The 12,826-nt window shown below is 42.8% G+C and overlaps 1 protein-coding gene across 3 annotated transcripts in view; it reads left to right on the top strand.

The window, feature by feature from the left end:
- Positions 1-12,826, top strand: part of LOC124802909 (synaptotagmin 1-like) — a 1,021,155-nt gene that overhangs the window by 298,695 nt on the left and 709,634 nt on the right. For all 3 annotated transcript variants that reach the window (XM_047263978.1, XM_047263977.1, XM_047263975.1), the window contains exon 2: positions 4,032-4,094. The gene's annotated coding sequence lies outside the window, so the exon portion shown is untranslated. The remainder of the gene's footprint in view (positions 1-4,031; positions 4,095-12,826) is intronic.

Below are 12,826 nucleotides of genomic sequence, written 5' to 3'. Positions count from 1 at the left end.
CTGTGGGAGACTGCTGCGTTGTCAGTTGCAAACGACGCACGCGCCAATAGAAGCAGCGCCATAGTATAGTATAGTTCGCAAACTTACGTTTAGCGGGGAGCGCGCAGTTTATGAAGTAAAGCCATCACGGCCGCATTAACTCTTTCGCTGCTACAGAGACGTACTCCCCGCATTCCGCGCTGTGCGCGATTTTGTCATCACTGCATTGCTCGCCTGTGCAGACACATGATGTTCCGACTGCTTTGACACACTTATCATTCGATTTCACAAAAACTATTTGGCCCAAAAATTTGATTTTTACACATCTTCTTGACTGGTACCTTCTCCCCTAATGACTTAATTTTGTTTCAATGTTCAACACAGTTATTGTGTAGCATTAAATGTATTAAACTATTGCACGAAACAATTTGTGTTTGTCACAACGGACAGCAAATACTTGCCAAAACAGAGATCAGTCGACGAAAACATTAAATATGATGTTGCCAAAGCAGCGAAGCAAAGAATTGCGTTAGACAATCAAGTAGCTCGGCAACGTACGAGCCGAAATTCTGCTCTAAATAATACTTTTAATACTGTCACAAAAGAATATATCTCAATCTGAATAGTAAAACAGCGACTGCGGAAGAGAAGATACACAAACAAAACAGATAACATGAATATTGTATGTGTGCCTTTCCATTGTTTTTAATTGCTGTGAAAAGAAATATTGGAGGACAAAATTAGAAAAATAGAAAACTTATTATGATTATATTGAAGAGACAAAGCACTACAAATTTCGAAAAATTACATTCAAACAAATAAAATTCATGAAGTAAGACACTTTGATATTGTTTTTAAATAAAGAAGATATTAAGCACCGAACAAGGTTTGAATTCAGAACCTTTCGCTCAGCAGTCAGATACCTTAACCATTACGCTAACGTAGCTCGTCCTTCAATAGAACACCTGGAGGGCTATAAAATATCACGCAAAATACCGACAAACACTGTTGGTTTGACTCTGAATTACTCACGCTTCATCGAAGTACAATAGGAAATAATCAATTACAGCTGTTCTTTATTGCCAACAAGCGGTTTGTGAGAATGATACAAACAGCTTTCCTTGTTATCGCCTGAATTAGGAGGCTTATTGCTTGGTTGGATTAATTAATTAATAGAATATGAATCAAATGGTATAAAGAATGCTTTTTACAAACTTTATGTAAAAGAAAGTCTGCTTTTGTTCAATTACTTTATTTATGACTGAACGTTTCTAAAACCGAAGACACTCGTCTGTGCTGTGCACTGCAGTCGAGCTCTTTGTTCATTGGCTGACTGTGTTTTGTGACGTCAGATGCGCAGAATGAACCTAAACTCGGCCGCCGTCGTAAATGACGTGCACTATAAGTGAAAAGCAGAAATTTTATTCCTTAAGACGTTTTCCTCTAGTGCACCTATACCATATTTTTTCTTCCATCAGAGTCATGTTAACTGATTCTTCATTTCTTCTTCGTAGAAAAATTGTTACCTGATGCACCCTAACCGAAAACCACATAGTAACAGATTATCTGTTTTAAGTGATATGCTTCCAATGAATGGTATCCTCACAAATTTAACATTAACATGTAGCACAGACGATGATGAGTAGTTATTCAACTGTTTCTACACTTACTTTTAGTGTTAAACGCAAAGTTTAACATTTTGCCAATTAAACCAGGTTTCTAATTATTATACTGTGCGACAGTGTTAAAAACACACATTGCAGTCACATTGTTCATACAGAAAAAATTAACTTTTTTTTCGTTTTGCGTACCTATAAACGAAACTTCTGCATGTGCTTTAACTGTACTCTGTTTCTTTCTCTCAGAAGTGGAGTGTCAATTTCGTTTCTTACAAATGGTATCGTCTCTCTTTGTTGTTTTGTTTCTCTTCTATAAACAGGTTTAAATGTAAGAGATACAGGCCATAAGCCCTGTTTTGATTGTCTTAGACATTGTATTCCTTGCTTTTTTTATTTTTCTTGGTGTCAGACAATGTCCGTTACACCTGATACCATTATGTCACATAATGATGCGAGCTGAACATTTGTGTGACAATGTGTAAAACAAAATGTATTGCTTAAAACGAAGTAAGATAAAGAAGCGTTTTATACACTCCTGGAAATGGAAAAAAGAACACATTGACACCGGTGTGTCAGACCCACCATACTTGCTCCGGACACTGCGAGAGGGCTGTACAAGCAATGATCACACGCACGGCACAGCGGACACACCAGGAACCGCGGTGTTGGCCGTCGAATGGCGTTAGCTGCGCAGCATTTGTGCACCGCCGCCGTCAGTGTCAGCCAGTTTGCCGTGGCATACGGAGCTCCATCGCAGTCTTTAACACTGGTAGCATGCCGCGACAGCGTGGACGTGAACCGTATGTGCAGTTGACGGACTTTGAGCGAGGGCGTATACTGGGCATGCGGGAGGCCGGGTGGACGTACCGCCGAATTGCTCAACACATGGGGCGTGAGGTCTCCACAGTACATCCATGTTGTCGCCAGTGGTCGGCGGAAGGTGCACGTGGCCGTCGACCTGGAACCGGACCGCAGCGACGCACGGATGCACGCCAAGACCGTAGGATCCTACGCAGTGCCGTAGGGGACCGCACCGCCACTTCCCAGCAAATTAGGGACACTGTTGCTCCTGGGGTATCGGCGAGGACCATTCGCAACCGTCTCCATGAAGCTGGGCTACGGTCCCGCACACCGTTAGGCCGTCTTACGCTCACGCCCCAACATCGTGCAGCCCGCCTCCAGTGGTGTCGCGACAGGCGTGAATGGAGGGACGAATGGAGACGTGTCGTCTTCAGCGATGAGAGTCGCTTCTGCCTTGGTGCCAATGATGGTCGTATGCGTGTTTGGCGCCGTGCAGGTGAGCGCCACAATCAGGACTGCATACGACCGAGGCACACAGGGCCAACACCCGGCATCATGGTGTTGGGAGCGATCTCCTACACTGGCCGTACACCACTGGTGATCGTCGAGGGACACTGAATAGTGCACGGTACATCCAAACCGTCATCGAACCCATCGTTCTACCATTCCTAGACCGGCAAGGGAACTTGCTGTTCCAACAGGACAATGCACGTCCGCATGTATCCCGTGCCACCCAACGTGCTCTAGAAGATGTAAGTCAACTACCCTGGCCAGCAAGATCTCCGGATCTGTCCCCCATTGAGCATGTTTGGGACTGGATGAAGCGGCGTCTCACGCGGTCTGCACGTCCAGCACGAACGCTGGTCCAACTGAGGCGCCAGGTGGAAATGGCATGGCAAGCCGTTCCACAGGACTACATCCAGCATCTCTACGATCGTCTCCATGGGAGAATAGCGGCCTGCATTGCTGCGAAAGGTGGATATACACTGTACTAGTGCCGACATTATGCATGCTCTGTTGCCTGTGTCTATGTGCCTGTGGTTCTGTCAGTGTGATCATGTGATGTATCTGACCCCAGGAATGTGTCAATAAAGTTTCCCCTTCCTGGGACAATGAATTCACGGTGTTCTTATTTCAATTTCCAGGAGTGTATTTCAAAGTTGCCTTTTACGAAGACGGATGAAACGGCAGATACATTCCGCGACGGACCTATTCATGGGACTAGGAGCTACTCTAAGAGATAAATAATCCTTAATTTTTAAAGCATTGTACAGTGTAACTGTTCTTAGGTGACTGTGTTTATTATATTCTTTAGTGTTTGTACAACATCCTCTTCAGTGATACAGAACCACAGCGTTTTAATTTTAACAAATGTCCCTTTTTATCAGTATTTATGTGGACAATTCTTAGACTGCATATAACAACAATTTCTTTTCTGTCACAAGGTGTCACGTTTGATGTGGAAGGTGAATCTGCCCAACACTATGTGCCTTTGATTTTGCGGTCTATGTCAACTAAATTTGTCACCTTCGCATACTGTCATCCTTGTTACTATTCGATTCTTTTAGATTGGTTTACTCATTTTCTATTATATCTAAAAAATCTAAAACTCTAACATTTGTTCTCTTGCAGCTCCACCTTGCAGTATACGCCACAGCTTGCGTTGGCGGTGTGTTGCTCTTACTGCGGGATTTGGTAAGTACGAAATAAACTGAATTTTACATTTAGCAGTTTGAGAGAGAAATATTGTGGTATAAACTGCAGTAAGCACGCCCACCGTTGCAGTATTTCAGACAGCCGTTTTTGCTCCACTTGTCTCCTTGTTTCCATTTCATATCACCCTGCTTTTGTTGGTGTTCTACTCACAGATACCGCAGAAGGAGTTCGACTCAATGCTTTGTACTGTGTGGTGAATGCCTTTCACTTCGTCGAACTCAAGTACAATGGGACATGAAAATAGCCTGTTTGCTTCCTTTGACGCGCCGTCGAACTCTTAGCCTATTCATCAAGAAGTGTCGGAATAAATGGAGTCTGAGCAGTCACTGTACTCTCAACAATTTCACGGGAAATGAAGCTGAATTACACAACGATACATCAAAAACATGAGCAAGGCAGTGGTATGGGACCGTGTTGTCGAACATAAATGTTTAGTTACCTTGATAAGGCACTAAATTTAGTTTTGTTTTTAATTTCCAATAAATAAATGAGCTTGAAATGCTGTAGCAAGGGAATTGAATAATCACAAGGAAACATCATGTAGACTATTACAACAGATAGAACGCTGTAGTTTAGCATAGCGCGCTACAGAGATACTGCTTTCAAACAGGCCCGATATTTTAGAAATTGTCATCTAGAATACTGCGGTTATCGACCATGATGCTGTCACACTGACAACACACACACACACACACACACACACACACACACACACACACACACACACACACACTCTCTCACTGGTCATATTGGACTCGAGGGTCCATTACCGCAGCAACGTACTTTCGCCATCTGTCCTTGTCTTGGGCTATTTCCCTCCAATCACCTTCAGTACCTAGGTTCCTCAAATCAGCCTTCACAGTGTCCTCCCATCTACGCCTCGGTCTCCTCACAGGACGTTTTCCCTCTAAGTGCCCTACCAGTACTCTGCGCGCTGCCCTGCCCTCATCCATTCGAGCTACGTGACCCGCCCATCGCAGCCCATGTGATTTAATAATACTGATTATGCCAGGGCTTGAATAGAGTTCGTGAACCTCTTCGTTATGCGGTTTTCGCCACTCTCCGCTAATGTCATCCCTTTTTACTCCGAAAATTTTCCTAAAAATTTTGTTTTCAAATACTCGAAACGGATTTTCATTTTGCACAGTGAGAGACCAAGTCTCACGCCCATACAGAATAACTGGTAGAATAATAGTTTTGTATATTCTAATCTTTAAATTCCTAGACAATATCCGTGATGAAAGTAATCTACTCAGTGAGAAGTAGCACGCATTTCCCGCCCGTAATCTCTACTTCAGTTCGGATTCAATCTTATTTCTCGAAGTGATGTCCACGCCTATATACTTAAATGTGTTCACTTTTCCAAACTGCATGTCTGCAACTCTTATTTCCTGATCTACTTCTGTTGGCATTCTAGTAGTAACCAGGTATTTAGTTTTGTCTTCACTTATCCTTAGACCTACATCTTTACTAGCCTTGATTAACGCATTCGCATTTGCTGTTACAGATACTTCCCTACCGATAATGATGTTTAGATCATATGCATACCCTAATATCTTAATATTTTCATTTAACTCTGAATTATATGCTGCCATTCGTACAATATATTCTAGGACTATATTAATGAGTAGCGGAGACAGGGCATCTCCCTGCTTAAGTTCCTTCTATATTACAAATTTTTCTGACTCTAGTTTCCCCACGCGTACTCTACCTTTTGTGTTTTTCAAACTCGCTTCTATAAGTCTAACATACTTCTTTGGTATTCCAAGTTCCAAAAGAATTCTGTACAATTTTGATTGCAGTACTGAATCATATGCTTTTGTAAAACGTATGAAAAGATTATGAACTGGTTTATTGTTCCCATTTCTTTTCCAAAATTTGACGCAGGGTGAATATTTGGTCTATAGTTGATCTGTTCCTCCGAAAGCAAGCTTGGTAATTCCCCACAATTTCATGTGCATATGGTGTAAGCCTGCTTAGCAGAATATTCGAGAAAATTTTGGAACATTCTGATAATAGCGATATCCCTCTATAATTACTACAATCCATTTTGTCGCCCTTCTTAAAAATTGGGATCAGAATCGACTCCTGCCACTCTTCAGGTATCATCTCTGAGTTCTATACTTTACTTATCACTTTGTGAACTTCTTCCACCAATTTCTGTCCCCCATTTCTAACTAATTCTGCAGTTATGCAATCTGATCCTGTTGCTTTATGGTTTTTCACTTTGTTGATTGCGTCTCTTACTTCCTTTAACGTTGGCTCAGGTATCTGGGGTTCTGCTGTATGTATTTCGTACGCCTGCTCATTTCCTGCTTCCTGGTGTACATTTAATAGATGGTCAAAAAAAATGGCTCTGAGCACTATGGGACTTAACTGCTGTGGTCATCAGTCCCCTAGAACTTAGAACTACTTAAACCTAACTAACCTAAGGACATCACACACATCCATGCCCGAGGCAGGATTCGAACCCGCGACCGTAGCAGTCGTGCAGTTCCGGACTGAGCGCCTGAACCGCTAGGATGGTCAAAATACGCTCTCCATTTACTTAATATAGCACTGGGGTCTGTCAGTATTCCCCCGGCATCCCCTCGAATTGTATTTGTCCTAGCGTTGCACCCCTTCCTATACCCATTTATGTCACACTGACAAAGGGCACCAAATTCAAAAAACTCATCAAACAGCCAGGGGGAGTATTTGTGTTTAATACGAGGGCATGCTGAAGTAACGCCTCCAAATTTTTTGTGTGAAAATTCTTAAAACTTTTTAAATAAACGTTACTATCATTGTACGTTTTTATTCCTCATGTCTGCATATTTTCAGCCCTCTGCCGCTAGAGGGCTCCGAATTATACCGTCTAAGATGGCGGTGTGTAACTTAACTATGTCGGCGAGTGAAAAACAGCGTGCTGTGATCGAGTTTCGAATTCGAATTCGAAGAGTTCGTCCACGCGTGAAGCACCGTCTCTTTCAGCATGACAATCTCAGGCCACACACGAGCAACAATGCGCCGGCTTGGGCTGACTGTTATCGTCGTCCTTCACACAGTCTCGGCTTGTCCCCCTTCAATTTTCATCTGTTTTTATCTCCCCCTACCCCCCCCCCCCCCCAACCTCAAATTTCTCTTCCCTTCATATATGGCGCGAGGGAATGACTGTTGTTATAGTTGTAGGTGTAAATAAACAATTGAAAGAAAAACAGACCTCGGTCACAATTTTTAACAAATTAACCGGGTTTCAACACTGATTTAAATTCTGAGGAAGACACTCCTAGCCATGCTGCCTGTATAGTCATCCATAATTGCAAAAGTGTTGCCGGAGCAAAATTTTGTGCACGAAATCACCTCTCGATTACGTCCCATAGATGTTCGATGGGATTCATGTCGGACACAGGCGGGTGAGAGCAGTATTAGGACCAAGCGCTTGCATGGGTCCTGTGGTAGCAATCGAAGACATGCTGACGGCTGCAAGCCACCAGCATCCCTTCATGCTTGATGTCTTCCCAAACGGCGATGACATCTTTCAGCAGTACAATTGTCCGTGTCCCGGAGCCAGAAAGGTGCTACAGTGGTTTGAGGAGCATTATACACTACTGGCCATTAAAATTGCTACACCAAGAAGAAGTGCAAATGATAAACGGGTATTCATTATACTAGAACTGACATGTGATTACATTTTCACGCACTGTGGGTGCATGGATCCTGAGAAATCAGTACCCAGAACAACCACCTCTGGCCGTAATAAAGGCCTTGATACGCCTGGGCATTGAGTCAAACAGCGTTTGGATGGCGTGTACAGGTACAGCTACCCATGCAGCTTCGACACGATACCACAGTTCATCAGGAGTAGTGACTGGCGTACTGTGACTTGCCAGTTGCTCGGCCACCATTGACCAGACGTTTCCAGTTGGTGAGAGATCTGGAGAATGTGCTGGCCAGGGCAGCAGTCGAACATTTTCTGTATCCAGAAAGGCCCGTACAGGACCTGCAACATGCGGTCGTGCATTATCCTGCAGAAAAGTAGGCTTTCGCAGGGATCGAATGAAGGGTGGAGCCACGCGTCGTAACACATCTGAAATGTAACGTCCACTGCTCAAAGTACCGTCAATGCGAACAAGAGGTAACCGAGACGTGTAACCAATGGAACCCCATACCATCACGCCGGGTCATACGCCAGTATGGCGACGATGAATACACGCTTCCAATGTGCGTTGACCGCGATGTTGCCAAACACGGATGCGACCATCATGATGCTGTAAACAGAACCTGGATTCATCCGAAAACATGGCGTTTTTCCATTCGTGCACCTAGGTTCGTCGTCGAGTACACCATCGCAGGCACTTTTATCTGTGATGCAGCATCAAGGGTAACCGCAGCTATGATCTACGAGCTGATAATCCATGCTGCTGCAAACATCTACATCTACATTTATACTCCGCAAGCCACCCAACGGTGTGTGGCGGAGGGCACTTCACGTGCCACTGTCATTACCTCCCTTTCCTGTTCCAGTCGCGTATGGTTCGCGGGAAGAACGACTGTCTGAAAGCCTCCGTGCGCGCTCTAATCTCTCTAATTTTACATTCGTGATCTCCTCGGGAGGTATAAGTAGGGGGAAGCAATATATTCGATACCTCATCCAGAAACGCACCCTCTCGAAACCTGGCGAGCAAGCTACACCGCGATGCAGAGCGCCTCTCTTGCAGAGTCTGCCACTTGTGTATATTAAACATCTCCGTAACGCTATCACGGTTGCCAAATAACCCTGTGACGAAACGCGCCGCTCTTCTTTGGATCTTCTCTATCTCCTCCGTCAGACCGATCTGGTACGGATCCCACACTGATGAGCAATACTCAAGTATAGGTCGAACGAGTGTTTTGTAAGCCACCTCCTTTGTTGATGGACTACATTTTCTAAGCACTCTCCCAATGAATTTCAACCTGGTACCCGCCTTACCAACAATTAATTTTATATTATCATTCCACTTCAAATCGTTCCGCACGCATACTCCCAGATATTTTACAGAAGTAACTGCTACCAGTGTTTGTTCCGCTATCATATAATCATACAATAAAGGATCCTTCTTTCTATGTATTCGCAATACATTACATTTGTCTACGTTAAGGGTCAGTTGCCACTCCCTGCACCAAGTGCCTATCCGCTGCAGATCTTCCTGCATTTCGCTACAATTTTCTAATGCTGCAACTTCTCTGTATACTACAGCATCATCCGCGAAAAGCCGCATGGAACTTCCGACACTATCTACTAGGTACGTCGTCGAACTGTTCGTGCAGATGGTTGTTGTCTTGCAAACGTCCCCATCTGTTGACTCAGGGATCGAGACGTGGCTGCACTATCCGTTACAGCCATGCGGATAAGATGCATGTCATCTCGACGGCTAGTGATACGAGGCCGTTGGGATCCAGCACGGCGTTCCGTATTACCCTCCTGAACCCACCGATTCCATATTCTGCTAACAGTCATTGGATCTCGACCAACGCAAGCAGGAATGTCGCGATACGATAAACCTCAATCGTGATAGGCTACAATCCGACCTTTATCAAAGTCGGAAACGTGGTGGTACGCATTTCTCCTCTTTACACGAGGCATCACAACAACGTTTCACCTGGCAACGCCGGTCAACTGCTGTTTGTGTATGAGAAATCGGTTGGTAACTTTCCTCTTGTCAGCACGTTGTAGGTGTCGCCACCGGCGCCAACGTTGTGTGAATGCTCTGAAAAGCTTATCATTAGAATATCACAGCATCTTCTTCCTGTCGGTTAAATTTCGCGTCTGTAGCACGTCCTCTTCGTGGTGTAGCAATTTTAATGGCCAGTAGTGTAGTTAAATCACCTTCACTTCTCGGTGACCACATTCGCCTGATGTAAATTCTCTGGTTCGCTATCGGGAGTCATCACTGCCTACGCATATCAGCGGCCAACTATTTATGCGAATTACATGGCCTGTGCGTAGACATCTGATACCACAAATCTCCACAAACCTACCAACAAACTGTCCCATCCCTGATACGGACAGTCAGTGATACATTTCGTTCCACAGACGGACACACAAGCTATTAAGCAGGTAGTCATAATGCTTTGATTCATCAGTGTAATGTGTTAAATGTTGTTATAGAAATCAATTACTTTTCAGTTGAGCGAAACAGGATACTCGGGATTGTTGCAGCTCTTGGAACAGGATCCAGTCTAGGTGAAAATGATCAAGGATGAAATATGGCCGCTCACACAAAGTTTAAAGAACACAAACTTATTATTGGATAATAAATCACCTGAATGGTCCAAGCAGTACTCATCTAATTATTTGAGGCGAATGTGATGGTTGTGCCGACATCTTGTGGCTACTCAAAAAGCCCGAAAAGGCATCAATGGCTCTTGCTCTTAAAATTCTCTTCTTAGTGCCGGATTATCGTAGTACAGAACTAACCAATGTATGCCATCAATAATGAGCAAAATTTGTTTCACATCTGCGGCTATATTAATAATCTTACCATTCTTTTTACCTAGCTCAGCAGACAATATGAAACACTTTGCATGGTAGCTACCGACTAACACTTTCAACGAAGAAACCTTGCAGTGCGACCACCAGCGCCACCTTCCTGTTCCCGCCAAACCAGTTTAGTTGCGGGGGATTTCCCTCCATGTTTTACAGTCCTATGTTTTCTATGTATGAACCAGAGCTACAAGAAAAGCTTTAACATTTCCATTCTCTTACAGAACATTACTTTTAAAATTACACACACATATTAATTATTGTGACATAAATCGACATAAATAGTGAACAAAACATTTACATAGAGTAACTAAACGAACACTGTTTTTGGCCTTGTTTCACAATTTTATTATTAATGTTGTTGTACAACTCAGATTTCGGATTATATGCCCATTTTCAAGTACATTACTGATTCCTAAAGATGATAATGCACAGATAAACATGATGACAGGGCAAAGATAATCATCTCAACTGCTATCGATCCATAGCATAATGTAAAATTACGTCAATGAGCCTTTTTAACAAATTACATACATTGTTACACGTTCAGCAGTTACACTACAATGACCGGACTAAACTTATGCATCGCCAATAACTTTTTAACTCCGATGGACTGCAGCCCAAAGTTTTGCTTCTGTCCTGGGGTTGTGATCTCATCTAAAAGGGGTGAATAATTGAACTGAATATGTCCCAAGAAGATTTTGACCAGGAGTTTAACACAACTAAAACAATAGCCACAAATAGTGAATTTGCCCCCAACACCATTGATACAATTTTAGGCAAAAAGATGAAGAAGCAAGCTAGGTCCCTTCTGTCGCCAATTAAAAACACAGACTAACTGGAAAAGCAATGGTGCAGATTACCTTTTATAGGGAAAACATCAAATAGCGTAAGTAACATCTTGAAGACGAATGGGTCCTCCGCGTTTTTCTATTTCCCTCAGACAATAGGTAGTTTCTTGTTCAATGCAAAATACAAACAACCAGCTATCACAAAAAATTGGGTGTATAAAATCAAATGCCATGAGTGTCAGTCTTGCTACACTGCACAGGCACGGAGGTGAATCTATACCAGGCCTAAAGAACACCACAAAACAGGAAATTGAAGAAGCCTGATTCAACCATTGCAGAACATTGGCTGAACAATAACCACAAATACACAATAGATGTACAAGTCCTACACACAGAGCAAAAGGGGGCCAAACTCAACCAATTAAAAATTTTAGAAATTAAAAGGCAGACGTGTATATCCTCACACCTGTTATTAAACGAGAAAACCCAGTTCAATTTCATTGATGACAGATTGTAATTTCCCTTGACATTTCTTCACTTCTTCTACCCTACCTTCTTCTTACTATGAATTCCTACTGTCATCATATGCCCTCTAGGTATTTTAAATCGACCTAACATAAGCCTGTCATTACAACAGGTGTATGCTGTTATTTCATTTTCAGTCCTCTTTTATCCCTTTGGCAATTTCTGCTTGAGTTCTTATATTTTGTTTCATAACACTGTATAATGCATCATTTTGTGCCATTTTGAGAGCCGAAAATTTCTTAATAATAACCACAAGCTGTTTGTTCTATTAATTTTGTGATTTCTACAGATTAAACAAATTAATGATGTCACACAAATAACTGGAAAAACCTAGATATGAGCCAAATATCGTCACTGTGCCACTATGCTCCGAATGCATTATGCCACATTTCCTGACATTTAGATTCTGCTCTTCTCCACTTCATGAAATGAATTGCCTTTACTACATCTTCAATGCCATGGATGATGCGCCGCACTTTTCATCCGTATTTTTTGAGGGTTTTCCCTTATATTAAGCGATAAAAAAACTTTAATCGTTTTACTACATTCACCTTTACTAGTGTTATTTTCTTGTATGAGCTCATCTGTACACTCCGTAATGTGAGTGACCCTCGCATAACATGGCAGATAATTCAGATTTCAGCTCCTGCGATCTTTTGTTGGACAAACACTTCTTTTTAAATCTGCCAACAGAACTGCACTAGTATTACTCTCACTGATAATAGGCTTCAACTCAAAAGACAACTCAGATTTTCTGTGAAACTGAAAACAATGGTTTGAAATCTTCTCCCTAACAGCACACACAATCAAACTGCATCATGGACCCATTACACTTGAACACTGTTTTATTGCAACCAAGTCCATCACTGCTTGGAGCTTAGTCAGAAAAT

Source organism: Schistocerca piceifrons, chromosome 6 (assembly GCF_021461385.2).
Source record: "Schistocerca piceifrons isolate TAMUIC-IGC-003096 chromosome 6, iqSchPice1.1, whole genome shotgun sequence".
In the NCBI taxonomy this organism is placed as follows: Eukaryota; Metazoa; Arthropoda; class Insecta; order Orthoptera; family Acrididae; genus Schistocerca; species Schistocerca piceifrons.
The sequence above is the reverse complement of the archived record's forward strand: the minus strand, read 5'-3'. Positions and strand labels throughout refer to the sequence as shown.